A 17053-nucleotide genomic window follows, 5' to 3' on the forward strand; every position below is an offset into this window, starting at 1 on the left:
GCCCTGCAGATGGACGGATCGTCTGAGTAAAACAAATATTTGGTGTTGCCTCGTCTGGTCTCTGGGTCTGGTTAGGGGGATTTTGGTGTGTCTGTATCACACCTCGGTCATCCATATGTGGTTATCTTGATCACGTGACTGACCCATGCAAGACAGGAAGATACTGCTACATGGGTGATCATGAATGGGTCAGTCACACACAACATTTGTCCACAATGTGTTTCTTAGTCCTTTTACCCCGAGAAAACATTTTCATATCTCCCAAAAGAAATTCTTTTGAACTCGGCATCAGCTGTTATAGGCCTTAAAAACATCTTTTATTTGAATGTCCTGACAATATGCAGCTCAGAAAAGGAATGAGTGTTACTTAATGTGCTGCAACACATTCAAAAAAATTCCCCGAAACAGTCCTAAAAAATAACCAGTTTTTTTCTAAGGCATGTGTTTTTATATGATTGATAAACTGTCACTCAATACACGTTACATGTTTATAAACTATACTGTTATTTAACTGTTAAAAACAGGCTCTTCATTTACATTCAGTCATGAGTCTGTGTGTTTCTACATCAACACAGAGTGACGTATGTGGTCAAGGGATACATTTAAAATACATTTTGTGTGATCTTCTGTCCTATACATTTTGTACAATTATTGATATGCAGGGATCAAAGAAGAGAAGATTTTATTTATTACCGTCATAAAAATCAGAAGCCAACACACAGGACCAGCATCTGTATCTGGGATAGACCACTTCAGTCCAGAGGGTTTCATGCTCCTTTGAGCCGTTTGGCCACGCCCACTCGCCAAACACATCAGATGTGTCGTCTCACCACGCCGGATGTATGTCACACGTTTCGTGAGGTTTCAAGCAGCCTTTGACCTTAAACATCAACTTCCTGTGTTACGGCGAGACCTCCAACTTTGCCGCAGCGTCACGGCGACGCCCATTGACAAAGTCGAAGGAATGTCTCAACATATCATCAACTACATGTTCAGGTTATTGTGACCCGACTTTACGTTCATGTGATCAACCAGCTCGACGGAGAACGTGAAAGTATGAAAAGTGTCATTTCCAGTGTCCACCAGGGGGCGCTATGACTCTGAGCGAATATTACCACACAGAGTCTTTGGGGCTCGACCATTATCATACCTGTGATGTTTGGAGAAGGTAGGTCCATGTACACGATCTAAAGAAACTTAGAGTTTCATGGCGAGGCCCTCAACATGGCCGCACATATCGACGAAAACGAATTCTTTTGATAAGATTTAATCCCAAACATGTTAACTGTTCATAGAAATATATTCAAGTCGGTGTGACCAAACCCCGAGGACAAGTTCGTTAAAGAACAACGTCGAACAATCGCTCAAAATGGCGACTAAATTTAAAATGGTGGACTTCCTGTCGAGTTGACGTAATGGTGCAATATAACTTTTTTGTGCGTCGAGGTGTGATACACATGTCCACCGGATTTCATGAATTTAGGTAAATGTGGCCGCCGGGGCATCTCTAGGTGGCGCTCTCGAGCCATTTGGCCACGCCCACTCGCGACTCCACCAGAGGACGACATTTTCCCCGGGAGACATGTGTGTATGCACTTTGATGAGGTTTTGAATATGATAAAGCCTCCAAAAAGGCAAATCACTTGGAGGAGAATAATAATAAGGAACCAGAAAAATAAAAATAATTCCTTGAATAACATGAGAGCTTTCACACCATCGGTGCTCGGGCCCTAACGAGTGTTGTAAGTGTGTCTCCCCTGCCTGTCTTATAATAGAATTAGTGATGTGAGGACCAGACACATGGGGGTGTCCTGATCAGGTTTCACATGCTACAAATATCTCTCAAGGGCTGTTACACTGCAGGGACATTAACCAATAAAGCTGCAGCTAAAGTCGCTCTCCACACAGAAGTCGAGGGACACGAAGTTCACTGCAGATATGAGTGAAGGTAAGGAAAACTGTTTGTTTCAAATTGTAGTACAGGTGTTAACTTGTTTATGAAGTGTAATCTTTATAAGTGAACATACAGTTTCTCTTGGTGTTTCTTCAAAGTCTACTTTGAGTGTCAGATTGAGAGCCATGAGTGAAATGTGATGAGCACCATTCTGGTGGATGACATGAGATATCTCAGATCTGGGACATTGATCTGCAGCTCAAAGTTTCCTCACAGATGATAAATCACAAGAAATCATCAGCAGGACATTCTCCGCTGCAGATTCAGTGTTACTCAACTTTTAATAGAGTCATCGGGTTATGAAGTTAGTCCACATTGGTGCAAATGTTTTTTCTACTGATGTGACAAGTTGTTTTTTTGTCTTTGTATCTATGCACAGTGTTGGGCATTGAGCGCTGTGATCTGGACATTAGCAGCAACCACAGCAGCCATCACACACAGCTGTATGGAGGGAAGCGTCTGGTTATCAGAAGGGGACAGCCCTTCAATATCATTATACACCTGACACCAGGCAGCAACACAAACTTCAAACCGGGCCAATCCAGCTTCACTCTCATCGTTGAAACTGGTACACATCAGTGTTTTTTTATTTTGTATATGTGTGAGACAAATAATTATTGAGACACTGTGTTTATGCATTCGCAGTTGTTGTTTTTTTTCCTCAAGAATATGGAGTTTCTCTGTGAACACACCACCTTACCATCCCGGACTGTAAAATGCTTCCCCAACAATAAGAGGTTGATCACCAGTAAGAAGAAAGCAGCTCAGGAGAGTGCAGCGCCACCTGAAGGAAAAGCTCAGGGAGTGCAAGGACTCCTACAGGAGGAAGCTGGAGGCCAAACTCCAGCAGAACAAGGTGAGGGAGGTGTGGACTGGAGATTGAAGGAGATTACTGGGTTCAAGGGGAGAGAGAGAGAACCAGGGGGCTCCCTGGAGAGGTCAAATGAACTAAACTGTTTCTTCAACAGGTTTAGTTCACCACCCTCATCTGTCGCGTCCACACCTCACACCTCCCAAACACCTCTGCTGCCTCCCCCCCCTCCCCCTTCTGCGCCCCCTGGTCAACTGCATAGAGCCCTCAATCTCAAAGGGCTCTTCCTCCATCGACACCTCGACACCCCCCCCCCTCTCTGTGACGACTGGCCAGGTTAGGAGACAGCTGGAGAGACTCCACCAGCGCAAGGCTGCAGGACCTGACGGCATCAGCCCCGTGGTCCTGAAGACCTGCACCATCCAGCTGGCTGAGGTCCTACAACACCTCTTCAACCTGAGCCTGAAGCAGGAGGAGGGCCCGGTGCTGTGGAAGACATCCTGCCTGGTTCCTGTACCGAAGAAGACGACTCCATCTGGCCTCAACGACGACCGACCGGTTGCCCTCACATCTCATGTGATGAAGGTGCTGGAGAGGCTGGTCTTGGCCCACCTCAGGCCGCTGGTGAAATCTTCTCTGGACCCTCTGCAATTTGCGTACCAGCCTCATGTGGGAGTGGACGACGCCATCATCTACCTGCTACAATGAGCTCAGTCTCACCTGGATGGAACCGGTGAATCTGTGAGAATCACTTTCTTTGATTTCTCCAGTGCATTCAACACCATCCAACCACTGCTACTGAGTGAGAAGCTGCGGGTGGTGGGGGGGTGGGGGGGTGGTGGGGGTGGACGCACCCACCGTCTCCTGGATCAATGACTACCTGACAGGCAGACCACAGTTTGTCCGTCTGGGCAGTGTGCTGTCTGATACGGTGGTCAGTGGTACTGGAGCTCCTCAGGGAACTGTTCTGTCTCCCTTCCTGTTCACCTTATACACAACTGACTTCCAGTACAACTCAGAGTCCTGCCATCTGCAGAAGTTCTCTGATGACTCTGCAGTGGTCGGGTGTATAAGGGATGGACAGGAGGAGGAGTACAGGGCAGTAGTGGAGGACTTTTTGGAGTGGGCGGGAAGGAATCATCTGCTCCTGAACATGGCCAAGACCAGAGAGATGGTGGTTGACTTCAGGAGGAAGGCGACGGCTCCACAACCGCTGAGAGTTCTGGGAGAGGAGGTGGACATGGTTGAGGAGTAAAAGTACCTGGGTGTGTCCATCAACAACAGACTGAACTGGAAGACCAACATCAATGCTGTCGACTCTTTTTCTTGAGGAAACTTCGATCCTTCAATGTGTGCAGCGAGATGTTGGAGATGTTCTACCAGTCTGTTGTGGCCAGTGCATTGTACTTCGCTGTGGTCTGCTGGGGGAGCAGCATTGGAGCCGACGACACCAACAGACTTAACAAACTGGTTAAGAAGGCCGGCTCCATCATCGGCTACAAACTGGACAGCCTGGAAAAGGTGGTGGAGAGGAGGACGCTGAACAAACTATTGTCCATATTGGATAATCCTGACCACCCTCTCCACCACCTGCTGCAGGGACAGCGGAGCACTTTCTCCAAAAGATTCCTCCAGCTCCACCGTCACAAGGACAGATACAGGAGATCATTCCTGCCGACCGCAATTAGACTGTTACAATAACTCACCTCTGGCAAAATCCATCACAGTACAATAACACTGTTGACTGTGTTTCTTGGTTTGTTTATTTGTTTGTATATAGATATATACTGTACTGTGTATATATATATATATATATATGTTGACTGTGTTCTTGGTTTGTTTGTATATAATATATATAGATATATAATGTACTGTATAAACTGTGCATTTTATATTTATATTTTTTACTGCTATTTACATCAGTGTTTTTTATTTTGTATATGTGTGAGACAAATAATTATTGAGACACTGTGTTTATGCATTAGCAGTTGTTGTTTTCTCAAGAATATGGAGTTTCTCTGTAATTCAGGCGGGCGTGGAGTCTGTCTTTAGCTCCTTTCACGTCTAATCATTCAAAGGCTCCAGTCCGTCCCAATTAGTGGGCTTTATAACCGTGCCAGCCTTCATTCATCCTACCTGCTCCGTGAACTCCACATCGCTCTGCAACCAGCCGCCACAGATCCGATGCCAATCTCCCCCGCCTCCCTGACCTCCTCCCATATTAATACATTCTTCTCTGTCCATATTGCGTTTATTCATTAAAACGTTGTGAATCTCAGGCTCTGCCGGGTTGGGTTGTGGTCTCAGGAATAGTCTGTGACATATTTGCTCAGACTATTTTAGAGCATCACTTGTAGATAAAAAAAAAAAAAAAGGCCTATTTCTTTCTTTAATACAAGGTTAAACCTGGCTGAAATATTTGAGTCTCTCATCTGGATTTAGAATCACAGTTTATGTCCATTTCTGTGTCTCCAGGTCCATTACCCAGAGAAGAATCAGACACCAAGGTTTTATTCTGTCTACATGACTCTACTTCAGAGACTGAGTGGAGTGCATCTGCTGCTAATGATCCATCTGAAAACACACTAACTGTGTCCCTCAATTCCTCTCCTGACGCCCCCATCGGGCTCTATTCCCTGAGTGTGGACCAGAAGGGCCAGAAAACCAGTTTAGGACAGTTCATCCTGCTTTTCAATGCTTGGTGCCCCAGTGAGTACAGACTATTGTCTTGAAAGTGACCTCAATGAGTTATACATGTTTTAGGTTAAACTGCTCTGTCAGTCAAACCTGAAAATTATATTTCCTTTCTTGTCTTTATGTAATTTACCACTAAACCAAACTTCTAAACACCTATCTACCACAGCCCTCTCTTCCAAATGATGCAAACGTGAGACATTTACTGTATGTGCTATTGCTGTAGGATGGTCTGAATGTTTTTGCTGACTAACAGGAGATGCTGTTTACATGAACGATGAGACGAGGAGGCAGGAGTATGTTTTGGCACAGCATGGGCTCCTCTACCAAGGAACAGCTACGAGAATCTATGGGTTTCCCTGGAACTTTGGACAGGTAGGCAGTAGGTCATACGCTGTCAGTGTCAAACATTACAAGTTTAAGTAAAACATAAAAATGTCGACAAATCCTTCAAAAAGAAAGACTTTCTTTATTAACAGTTATCAAACATAATATTTTATGAATAACATTTGTATAATTAGGTAGTTTTCTCTTCTATTTGTGTGCAGTTTGAAGCAGGAATTTTGGATATCTGTCTGAAGATTCTGGATAACAACCCAAAATATATTTCTGATGCCGATAAGGACTGCTCTGCCCGGGGAAATCCTGTCTATGTGACCAGAGTGCTGAGTGCCATGGTAGGTCTGCTTTTGTTCACTATAGGAAGGAGGGAGAGCCCCAGGATGCTTTTAGTTTAAGATTACCGTGGTGCATCAGAAAACTCTGTCTGCTCTTTAGTATTCACTGTGTTTTATCGTTGTGCGGGCCAACCTTTGTCCTTCTTTTCAAACTCTCGCTTCTCCCCCAGAAACCTTTGTGATACAAAGCAGCATAAAAGAAAGCCAGCCTGCATGCTCACTCCAAACAAGCGGCAGAGAGCATTGTAATAACTAACAAATAAATGATGGTCTGTCGGCATGTTATTTCTGCTGCTGCATGGCAAAATAGTGAAGAGAAATCCAGGGCTATTTTTACTGGGTGTCTTCAGTTGCTGTCATTGTACAAGAAATCAGGGATATTTCCAGACAATTTGATAACCATGAAAAGATCATGCACTATATTTAGGTTATATGGTATAGAGTGTTGAGGGTGCACTTTTAATGGCAGCATTACAAACGTGTCATAATGGTCTATATTTACCTTTTCAACCCTATGTGCTTTAATCATTTAGCACTGATCTGTATCTTTTAATTTGACAAAACTTTCGTTGTTCACATTTTTTTTTTTTTAAATCCAACACTGTCCTCCTTTTTAATGTCCTGCCCCTTTGAAAAAACAATCAGGGTAAAAAGATAAAATAAAAAATCTCAGCATTTAAGGGAGTATTACCTTGAACATCTTGTGAAGAAAAGCAAATAAACAAGCACATTTTGTACATATTAATTTAAAATAAATTAAATAGTAAATGTCCCTCATTGATAGAATGTGAAATTATTATGAAAATATTTAGTTCAATTTAATTTTAATTAAAACTTTGATGCCTGCTCATTTCTCTGCAATGTTCACTTATGCTCCTCTTCTTCTCAGTGCTTTCTCTCTGCTCTCTGCCTCCGGCCACAGATCAACAGTGAGGATGACAGGGGCGTGGTGGTAGGATCGTGGGAAGATTATACTGGCGGGGTTGATCCATCAATGTGGCTCGGCAGCGGGGACATTCTGCGTCAGTGGGCACAAAGTGGTCCCGTCCGCTATGGCCAGTGTTGGGTCTATGCTGCTGTTGGATGCACAGGTTGGAGCACAGTGGGCAGTTTATATGGTCATTTCATTTGTTTTTTTAATCATTCATTTATGTGTCAATTCAACCACTTATTCAATTTTCCTCTGTGTTTTAAGCTTTTGAGATTTGGTTGTTTTGTTTTAGAAATATAACATTCACGTGTTTTAATGTGATCTTAACAATTTTAACAGAAAAACAAGAACAAGAGAATTTGTTTGTTAAATTCTATTTAACAAAAATAAAATTAGCCAACAGGCTATCACCTATCTTGAGGCATTATAGAAACAATTTCTTTAACTACAGCACCATACAACACTGTATAATTGACCTTCACCATTATAACTTACTGCTTCATTCCAGTTACATCGTCAAGCTGCCCTCGACTGCCAACAATCACAGCTTTTTAATCAAAATCCTAAATTTAGAATCTAATCTCATGGCTTTGTTCCTGTTTGCCCTTCATTGTTTATCTCTGATGACCGACACGGTCTCAAACGTTTGCTTTATAAAGCTGGTGTGATGTAGTGTGACTGTGCGTCCTCCTTCAGTGTCCCGTGCTCTGGGCATCCCGTGTCGAGCGGTGACTAACTTTGAATCTGCTCACGACGGCCACGGTGACCTGCTGATAGAAAGACTGTATGATGAAAATGGTGAAACAATTACTAATGATGACTCAATATGGTGAGTTGATAGTCTCTTTCATGACATCTTTTTTTTTTTATTATCACGTCATCTTTCATTAATCCCATGTCAGAGAAGACAACATTGATTATTTTACAGTTTGAAGCAAAAGGGTCATTTTATAGTTTCTATATTAACATTTTTTTTCCAGGAAGTACCATGTTTGGGTGGATAGCTGGATGACTCGTCCAGACTTGGGGCAGCGGTTTGATGGGTGGCAAACCAGTGACCCAACCCCACAGGAGACAAGTGAAGGTGACAAGAAAGACCTGATCAGAATAAAAAAGCACGGATCAAAACTGCCTTAAAGAGCTGTTATAAGGGTTTGCGTGTGAGGGCACCAAATTTGACCATGGTGGTTAGTTTCGACTTGTGACAGTCACAGCTTTGAGGTCTGGATCAGGCTGACATCAAACTTGTGACAGCATATTGTGCTCGACATGTTCACATGGAGATTGTTCTCTTCTTTAAAGCTTTTCAGTTTTATTTGAACAAATTGCACCTAACACAAATAATCTGACCCCTTTGGAGGGCCCACTTACAAAATGCTGTTACATTTTTTTGTTGCTAAATGTTGCTTATAGTTAGTGCTTTAGGTTTATAATCACACTGCTATTAGCCAGGTTGTTACTATTTTTAACATTGATTGATATTGCAATGTGGTTTTTGTTATTTTGTTTTCTTGCTGTGTTTTGATTTGTGCCTATAAAGTCTTTTGGGAACATGTCACGTGGTGACTTTTCTCTTTCTGGATTTTTTTTGGCTACTCTCCATTTTGTATTATTATACATTCAGCAAAAACAACCTTCTAAAATGGGCTATTTTGTGGATGTATGATGCTGTCAGGTGTTTTCTGCTGTGGACCAGCTTCCGTGAAGGCGATCAAGGAAGGAGAGCTGACCAGGAAATATGATGCCCCATTTATTTTTGCTGAGGTGAGTCTTTACTGAAATCTGTGCTTGAAATGTCTTGTCAAAAAGCACAACTGTGAACACAGTCCTCGTTAGAGGTATGTATATAAAAATGTATTTTTCTGCTGTTGTTGTGTTAACCGCTTGTTCAGAATTAAGCGCCTGTTTTCAAACTGTACAGTGCCTAGTGGCTGTCTTTATATTCAGTATTATTTGATGATATTTTGTGTCTGGGTTCAGGTTAATGCAGATGTCGTGGACAAGGTACGCCAGCCAAATGGAGAGTTTGTCATTTCCCGTGGATCGACCAGCCATGCTGGACGTTTTATCAGCACCAAGGCTGTGGGCTCAAATCTGAGACACGACATCACACACCAGTACAAGTATGCAGAAGGTACTGCAGAGTCACAGGTGCACAGACATACTCGACTCCAAACCACAGACTTATTCAAACATATCTAAAAATATACGAGCTGGATCTTCATTTTGATTATAACGCTGTTTATTTAAAATAATTTGTGATTTTGAGTCAGTGAATTGGTATTTCTCTGGCCCTTCACCTACAGTACAGGGGATGTGCATATAACTATGCCACTTCTGTGGTAAACACCCATGTTACATCTCACATTGAGTGAATACAGACACATGACCAAGTTCCTCAGTTAAAAGATTTAGGGCTCTGTTTTCCTGAAACTATGTGCAGATGAAAAAAAAACCTGTTTGCTCTGTCAAATCTTGTTTAAAATATTTCTTGTTTTTAATCCTGATGGTTTCCAGGCTCCCAGGACGAGAGGCGTGTATATGAGAAGGCCCAGCACCACAACAAGCTACGGAAGAGGGGAGAAGAGCCAGGACTCTATCTCGAGGTTTTTACTGTTCATACATATTCAGTTGTACCAGGGGGAGAGCAAATACTGTAAATATATATGTATCTAGTATATCTATAAACAAAAATCCAGTGGTGTTTAAAGTACCTGAAAGCCATGCTTGAGTAAAAGTACAGATATCTTACCAGAAAATAACTTTGGTAAAAGCTAATGTCACCTATTAGAAAATGACTTGAGTTAAAGTCTTAAAGTATCTGATGTTTACTTACCGTAAGTATTAAAAGGAAATTTGTGTTATTAAATGTACTTAAGTTTTAGAAGTAAAAGTAAATGCTGTAATTAAAAAATTAAAAAAAATAAAAAGTGTTAAAGCGACACTGTATCCGGGGCCACTGTGGCTACAAGTGAAAATCAAGATTAATCTTGTTCAGATATTATGATGTTGTTGTGACTTGCTTGCATCAGACATGCCTTGGCTTGAGTGGAAATACAATGTAGAAACTTAAGCAGGTCTTTGAGAGCACTTGATGATGGAGCTCTCAAGCTCCAACCACTGATTCACCAGAGCTGTTTGTGGCAGTCTGTATTATCGAGCTATCAAATTCCCTCCAATTGTATTTTGTAGTAATGAAGTAGCTCAAATGTATTGGAGTAAAAATATATATTTTGTTTAGTAAAAGTGAAAGTTGACAGAAATATAAAAATTCCAGTTAAGTTCAGATACTCCAAAAAAACATACTTAGGTACTGTAACCAAGTATTATTACTTTGTGACATTACACCACTGCAAAAATCACAGAAAAGGACTCAAATCGATATTTGAGCTTCAGAGAGATTACATCACCTGTGTCTAAACTACAGAACGAAAGAAGAAGGAAATGAAACAAAACAGTAATGGTGTCAAAGTCATGCAGCAGACTGTGGCCAAGTCAGAGTAAGTTAAACGGTCACAAGTTGAACATAACCAAGATGGATATGACAGGCGTGCAGTTCACAAGTGGTTTTCAAACTGGCGTGAATTCAAATATGAACCACATTCATGTTTGTATTGATTTGTTTATGCCCGAGATAAAACTATACAAAGTGAATTAGCTTTGAAATTCTTTGGACCTTACATATATTAATATAGAGGTGATATACTGATCCAAACAGAATCATGTTGTTTCAGATTGTATTTAGACGAGATGAATGAAATGTAAAATCCATTTGAATGAATTTTATTATTAAATAGACCATGAATGTCCTTAACATTAAATCACCTCATGATTCTCATTTAAGATCAAGCTCTCCGACAACATGATCGTGGGCTCAAACTTCGAGGTGTTCGCTATCCTCACCAACAACTGCATGGATGCAAGGGACTGCAAGTTTCGCTTCTTCGCCACAGCGGTCGGCTACAACGGCAGACGAGGAGCCCGCTGCGGATTTGCTTCAATTGAAGTGGAGGTGCCGCCTGGAGAAGGTTAGCTCTGATGTCAGTGTGAGCTGTGAATTTAATGAACTCACCAAAAAACATTAACCAATTGTTAGGAAATGCCCCAAAATTTGAGGTACCTCTTTGAAACAAGGTCTTTATCTGTCAAAACAATTTCTCAATTGGACATTATCTTCATGATATCTTAAAGCATAAAATGTGTGTTTCCAGAAAGGCGCCTGTCCATCAAACTGGAGTATGATAGTTATGGAGCAGCGATCACCTCCGACAGGATGATCCGTCTCTTAACCATGGCCTACGACAAGCGGTTGGACGTTTTCCACCATGCTAGGAAGACCATCGTGCTTGATGAGCCAGAACTAAATATCAAGGTAAGGATGGAGGGACAGTGAAAGAAACCAGAAAACATGTCACATTTCAGGAGAATATATCTGAGTGAGTAAATGATGTTTTGACATTCCTGGACGAAACTGAACTTGAGTAGCAAGAAATCAGTGCACATAAATTTAAGCATGAAGTACATTAATAAACTGTTTTTCACAAGGCAGCCATGTCCAGGGGCATTATGTTTTTGCAACGTCTTATTCCATGCGAACGTACGTCAACTTAGGTCAACTTCTCTGTGACATGATAATGTTCTGGAGAAAATCTTTTCTGTCCATTATTTAACATCGTAACTCGTGAACAGAAGAGCAGATTTTGACTATATTTCATCTTTGGTCAGATACTGAATTGTTGACACTAATCTTGGGTGTTCACCCTCTCGAGCCTCCTTCTTGAATATCTATACTGAACCTTGAACCTTGACTCAGGTATCCACATGTACAGAAAAGTAAAGTGTTTGAAAAGTTTCCTGTTTTCTGTTTTTATTTGGTGAGTTGTAATTACATTGTAGAGGTTTATCATGATACTTTTAAACATTTGCATTTCTATATTAACTCTTACTTTATGAAACCTGTTTTCCTAAACCTTCCTCTGCAGCTGGAGGGAGAGGCCACAGTGAACCAGTCTGTGACGGTACAGCTGACCCTGTTGAACCCTTTACCAGAACTGCTGCAGGACTGCAGCTTCACCATAGAGGGGAACAACCTCACTGACGGCAAACCCATAACAGCAAAGTATGTGTTATGCAGCAGTAACTGTTACGTAGATTTCTATACTTTCCTACTGTTTTCTACTGAGCCATTTTACTCTTGTCACCCATTCCAGTTTATCTGCTGTTTAATGGACAAGAAGATGTCTGTACTGTAATCAAATTTGATGTAGCTTTTGAGTCAAGGCCAAACAAACCTCACCCAAAACTCCTCTAAACGTTTCCCTGCAGCTGTCACACTGGGATGCCTAGTTCTGTTACAAATGAAATGTTAGTTTCAGCTCTCAATATAAGCTGCTGTTCTGTTACCCAGTTACAGTGAGAATATCTTAAAAACAAATATCAGCTTTCTGCCTGTGCTGTGTACTTACGAACAGAGATAAAACAGTTTGGCTGATGTTGCTCTTTGTATGATTCCTGCAGGATTGGAGCCGTGGGCGCCGCACAAGAAGCCAAGGCCCGTATTGAGTTCATTCCCAGCAGTTCTGGCTCCAACGTGCTCCTGGTGAACTTTGATAGCGACAAACTGAAGAACATCAGAGGCTTCATTAGTGTTGTTGTGAGAGGAGAATGAGCCAGGACAGAGTCTCATTGCACCAACAGATTTCAGTTTAATTGAATTACAGTGGCATTCAGAGCTGCTGCTAACATAGAGGCCTGAGGCTTTATGTTTTTTTAATCCACTTATTATTTGTATCCTCTTATTATACTCGTATATGTGCACCTGTGCTAGATGGGCAAACTTGAGGAAAGATACCATGGAAATTCTTGACATATTTGGAGAAGCACATATTGGATCCTCTTTTAAACAATGCCTTACTTCAGTAGAAACAAATCTTTGTAGGCATTTTGTATAATTTCTTCACCCGTCTCTGACATCAGTTTGATGATATTAATGACCACATTTAATCCACAATTCCTTCAGTTGCAAGATGTTTGATGATTTTCTTGCATGTACTGACCGATTGCAATAACCTGCACACAAGATTTCAATGGAAATCTTTGCTTTTACCTTTCAATAACCCTCCAGTTTATCTTTTAGACCCATTACTTGGTCAGTTACTGGATCTTCATTCAGTTGAAATGTTCCAGTGCATAGGCACTAACCTTGAGCTCAAATTGAAAATGACGACAGCATCACAATAGTCAGGCAAAGAGAGAGAGAGAGAGAGAGAGAGAGAGACAGTGAAGCTTTACTTCAGTCCTCCAAGTCTCTTTTCTCTGAAGAGTTGTCTGACGTCAGGAGTTCATCAGGGCGTTGCTTTACTGGCTGACAGTATCTGCAGTTGAAGTCAGTGGGTTTCCTCTTTCGCTTCATCATTGTAGTTAATTCAAAGTTCCTTGTTTATCACTTTGTTTATCATTTCTTAGTATTTTTAGGTTCACTTGTATTTGGTAGATAGTGTGCAGACAACAGACAGGAAAAGAGGGGGGAGAGATGGGATGTGGTGACGTGACATGAACGTTCCTGTTGAGACTCGATTTTTGTGGTCAACATCTTTGATCCCGAGGCCACACGATGCCCAGTTTCATAATCTATTGCTTACATAATTCTTTGTTTAGTGCTGACCTTATTATTGAGTTTAGTGGATTAGACGACTTCATGTCTTTATGTTTGTGTTGCATAAAACACACTTAAAACACACCGTCATGGAGATTTGTGATTTTGTCAGGTATTATAAAGTGTCACTTTTTCTGCTGGTCTGTACGTCATCTCTTGTTGTGACATTCTGATTCTTCAGGTTCTTCAAGTAACAATAGCACAATTTTACAATGATTAAAAAAAGGCATTTATTTACAGAAACGGGTAATAGTCAACTATATCTTCATCACTCCGCCTCATCTTCCTCCTCACCGGAGAATTGCTGGGAGTAACGAGGGGCAGCGTAGTCAGCCATGTTGTTTAGTCCGTAAACTGTGCAGCAGCTCAGCGCACTGCGAGAGATCTCCATGTTACGGGGACCAGACCACTCGGAGGTTTCGGCGTCGTAGCACTCGACTTCAAGGGTGGTGGTGATGCCGTTGAAGCCCCCGGCAACAAACAGGCAGTCATCGATTAGTGCAATGCCGAAGTTGCTGCGGTGGTGCAGCATGGAGGGCACAGCGTTCCAGGTGTTGGTTTGAGGGTTGTAGGCCTCAGCAGTGTGCAGACGGGCGGTTCCATCGAAGCCACCGACCTACATAAGAAAAAGTTCATCATGGAGATGACGCTGCTCTTTTAGATTTTTCTGTTGTTGTTTTTTAGTGTCTTAAGTTAAAAAGTAAAAGAAAACTGTTGACTTATGACATTTCCTGCAAATATTAGAAATGAGTATGCCCATTACAATTTCCCCAAAACACAAGTGGACAAATACAGATTTCTTGATTGATCTGATCAACACTTCAAAGATGTTCAGTTTACTGTCATAAAAAAAACAATAAAGAAAAGAAGCCAAACTTCCCATCTGAGCAGCTGGAAATTAGTAATTTTAGGAATGTTTGCTTAAAAGATTACTCGATTATTAAAGTCGTCGTTCATCAATTTTTGATCCGTCAAGTAAAATATGAATGTTATTTACTAACTAGTATGTTACTGACTTCAATGGAAAAGCTTTGAAATCTCTGTTCAGACTTCCTTTTCATGCCTCTGTGTCTCACAGTGTTTCTGTGTTAGTTCAGTTTCAGCAGAGCTTCATGTGCTTACTGCAAAGACTCGGTCTGCGTAGACGATGACTCCAATTCCACTGCGCCTGCTGTCCATGTCGGCGATCAGTGTCCACTGGTTGGTCTCTGGGTTGTAACATTCAGCCGTTGACAGACATTCACTTCCATTGAAGCCACCACAAATGTACACCTGGAGGGAATGAAGGAGAGAGGATGTAAGTCAGTTTGTGTTACTTTCATCAAAGACACATATTTAACGCTTAATATCTGATAATCACAGATATTTGTATTTACTAGAAGTCACGTTTTGGTGAAAAAACGAGTACATTAACAAGGCAATGCTGCACAATGTGTTGCTGAATACTGAATGCATGACGGTGCTTTGCATTTCTGTTTCCGCTTCTTCATTTAATATATTAAATCAGTCTAGATGGACATGGATGTTCACTGCAACTTGACTGGTTGCAGGCGGTAATTCTAGGTTGGGCTTAAGAAAACTATTTTTTTCTTTCGAAGCCGAAATGTTTCACGGTGATGATAGTCTGTTTAGGTTTATTCGGTTAATATTTTTCTTTGGGGAAAGCCCCACACACTTTGCCATGGAGGGTTGTGCAGCTGGCGTCCCTCCTCTGGTCTTGCATGGACGCAATTAAAGTCCACTGGTCGGTCGTAGGCTGATAGCGCTCGGCCGTTGCAAGTCGATTATGTCCATCATAGCCTCCTATGGCATAAATGTGCCCATCCATCACAGTTACACTGACATAGCAGCGTCTTGAATGCATTGATGCCACCTCCTGCCAGGTGTGTGCGTCCAGGTTAAACCTGTGCACAGTGCTGAACTGCACAACACCGTCAAAGCCACCGACACAATAAACTGATCCGTTGAGGAAAGCAACACCTTGATAGGCCCGAGGAGTTTTATCAGTGTTGATGACATTGACCCAGCGGTCAGCACGGACGTCATAAGCCTCGATGGTATTGGTGGGGCTGCCCTCACTCCAGCCTCCAACAGCAGACAGGATGGCAGTGGGCAGGCGTGGGCGGGTCAAAAAGTTGCAGATTATGGACTCAGAAAACCAATTTTTTTCTCAGGTCATTCATGGCCTCCGAGGTCATGACGAGAATCATTTGACACTCTGCACATGCCTTCACCACTTCGTTGTGGGTCACGTTGTCTATTACGTATTCTGGGACCATCAAAGCCAGCCTGACCTGCACAGAGACACGAGGACATACATTGGAATTACATTTTCTAAAATGTAGCTTGAGCAATACTCAGACTCGACTGGTGTTACCAGCAGGTTTCAGCTCATTACAAATATCATATTGGCATTAGTAGTAGACAGTCCCTCCAGGATTCAGCAGAATTCTAAAATGCTTGATTTTACAGCGTATTTTCTCATAAATTGCAATGTAATTTGTGGGTCTTTTTTGCAGTAAAAATGTGGGACTTCAAAACTTTGCCATTTGAGAAAAAAATAATACTTTTTTTAATAGCTACAAAAAGAATAATATGTGATCACTTCCTTTGATAATAATATTTTTTGAACTTAGAAAACCATGTGGCTCAAAGTTACCAAAAGTTCAGAAAAGCAAGAAATCTGTGACTAATATAGTAAATAAAGGCTCTATCTGACTACTCTATTCACAAAAACAAAGTGCTGTCTCTTCCAACTTTAAGTGTGTAAAAACTTCAAGTTGTGTAAAACGTAAACTTTTTACACATACAGGATTCATCATTCCAGTGATAAGACTAAGACCGCATTTCCCACAAGTCCCGCCACTTCTAGTTGTTCTGTTTTTTCCACTTGGCTAGCATGGAGTTTGTTTTGCTGGTGAGAGGAGGGGGAGCAGGTAGGTAAGTAGTTACTTTATTAATCCCGAAGGGGAAATTTTTTTTCACTACAGCAGCATTTATAGATACAGGAAAGCAATAAAATAACAGTAAAAAATATGAATTATAAAAATGCACAGTATATACAGTACATTATATATATATTTTTTTTATTTTTTTATTTAAACAAACAAGAAACAGACAACTGTGTTATTTATGTGTGATGGATTTTGCCAGAGGTGAGTTATTGTACAGTCTTATTGCAGTGGGCAGGAATGATCTCCTGTATCTGTCCTTGTGACAGCGGAGCTGGAGGAATCTATTGGAGAATGTGCTCCGCTGTCCCTGCAGCAGGTGGTGGAGAGGGTGGTCAGGATTGCTAGGCGAGCACGGAGTTTGTTTTGCTGGTGAGAGG

At 41.6% G+C, this 17053-nt stretch overlaps 2 pseudogenes; one reads left to right on the plus strand and one right to left on the minus strand.

The window, feature by feature from the left end:
- The first annotated feature begins 1938 nt into the window (after positions 1 to 1938).
- LOC138192870 (protein-glutamine gamma-glutamyltransferase 2-like) lies at positions 1939 to 12890 on the plus strand (annotated as a pseudogene).
- Positions 12891 to 13990: 1100 nt separating this feature from the next.
- LOC138192871 (kelch-like protein 10) lies at positions 13991 to 16541 on the minus strand (annotated as a pseudogene).
- Between the last annotated feature and the right edge of the window lie 512 nt (positions 16542 to 17053).

Source organism: Embiotoca jacksoni, unplaced genomic scaffold (genome assembly GCF_022577435.1).
Source record: "Embiotoca jacksoni isolate LCO1_2020_lvr unplaced genomic scaffold, fEmbJac1.0.p SCAF_9, whole genome shotgun sequence".
NCBI lineage: Eukaryota > Metazoa > Chordata > Actinopteri > Embiotocidae > Embiotoca > Embiotoca jacksoni.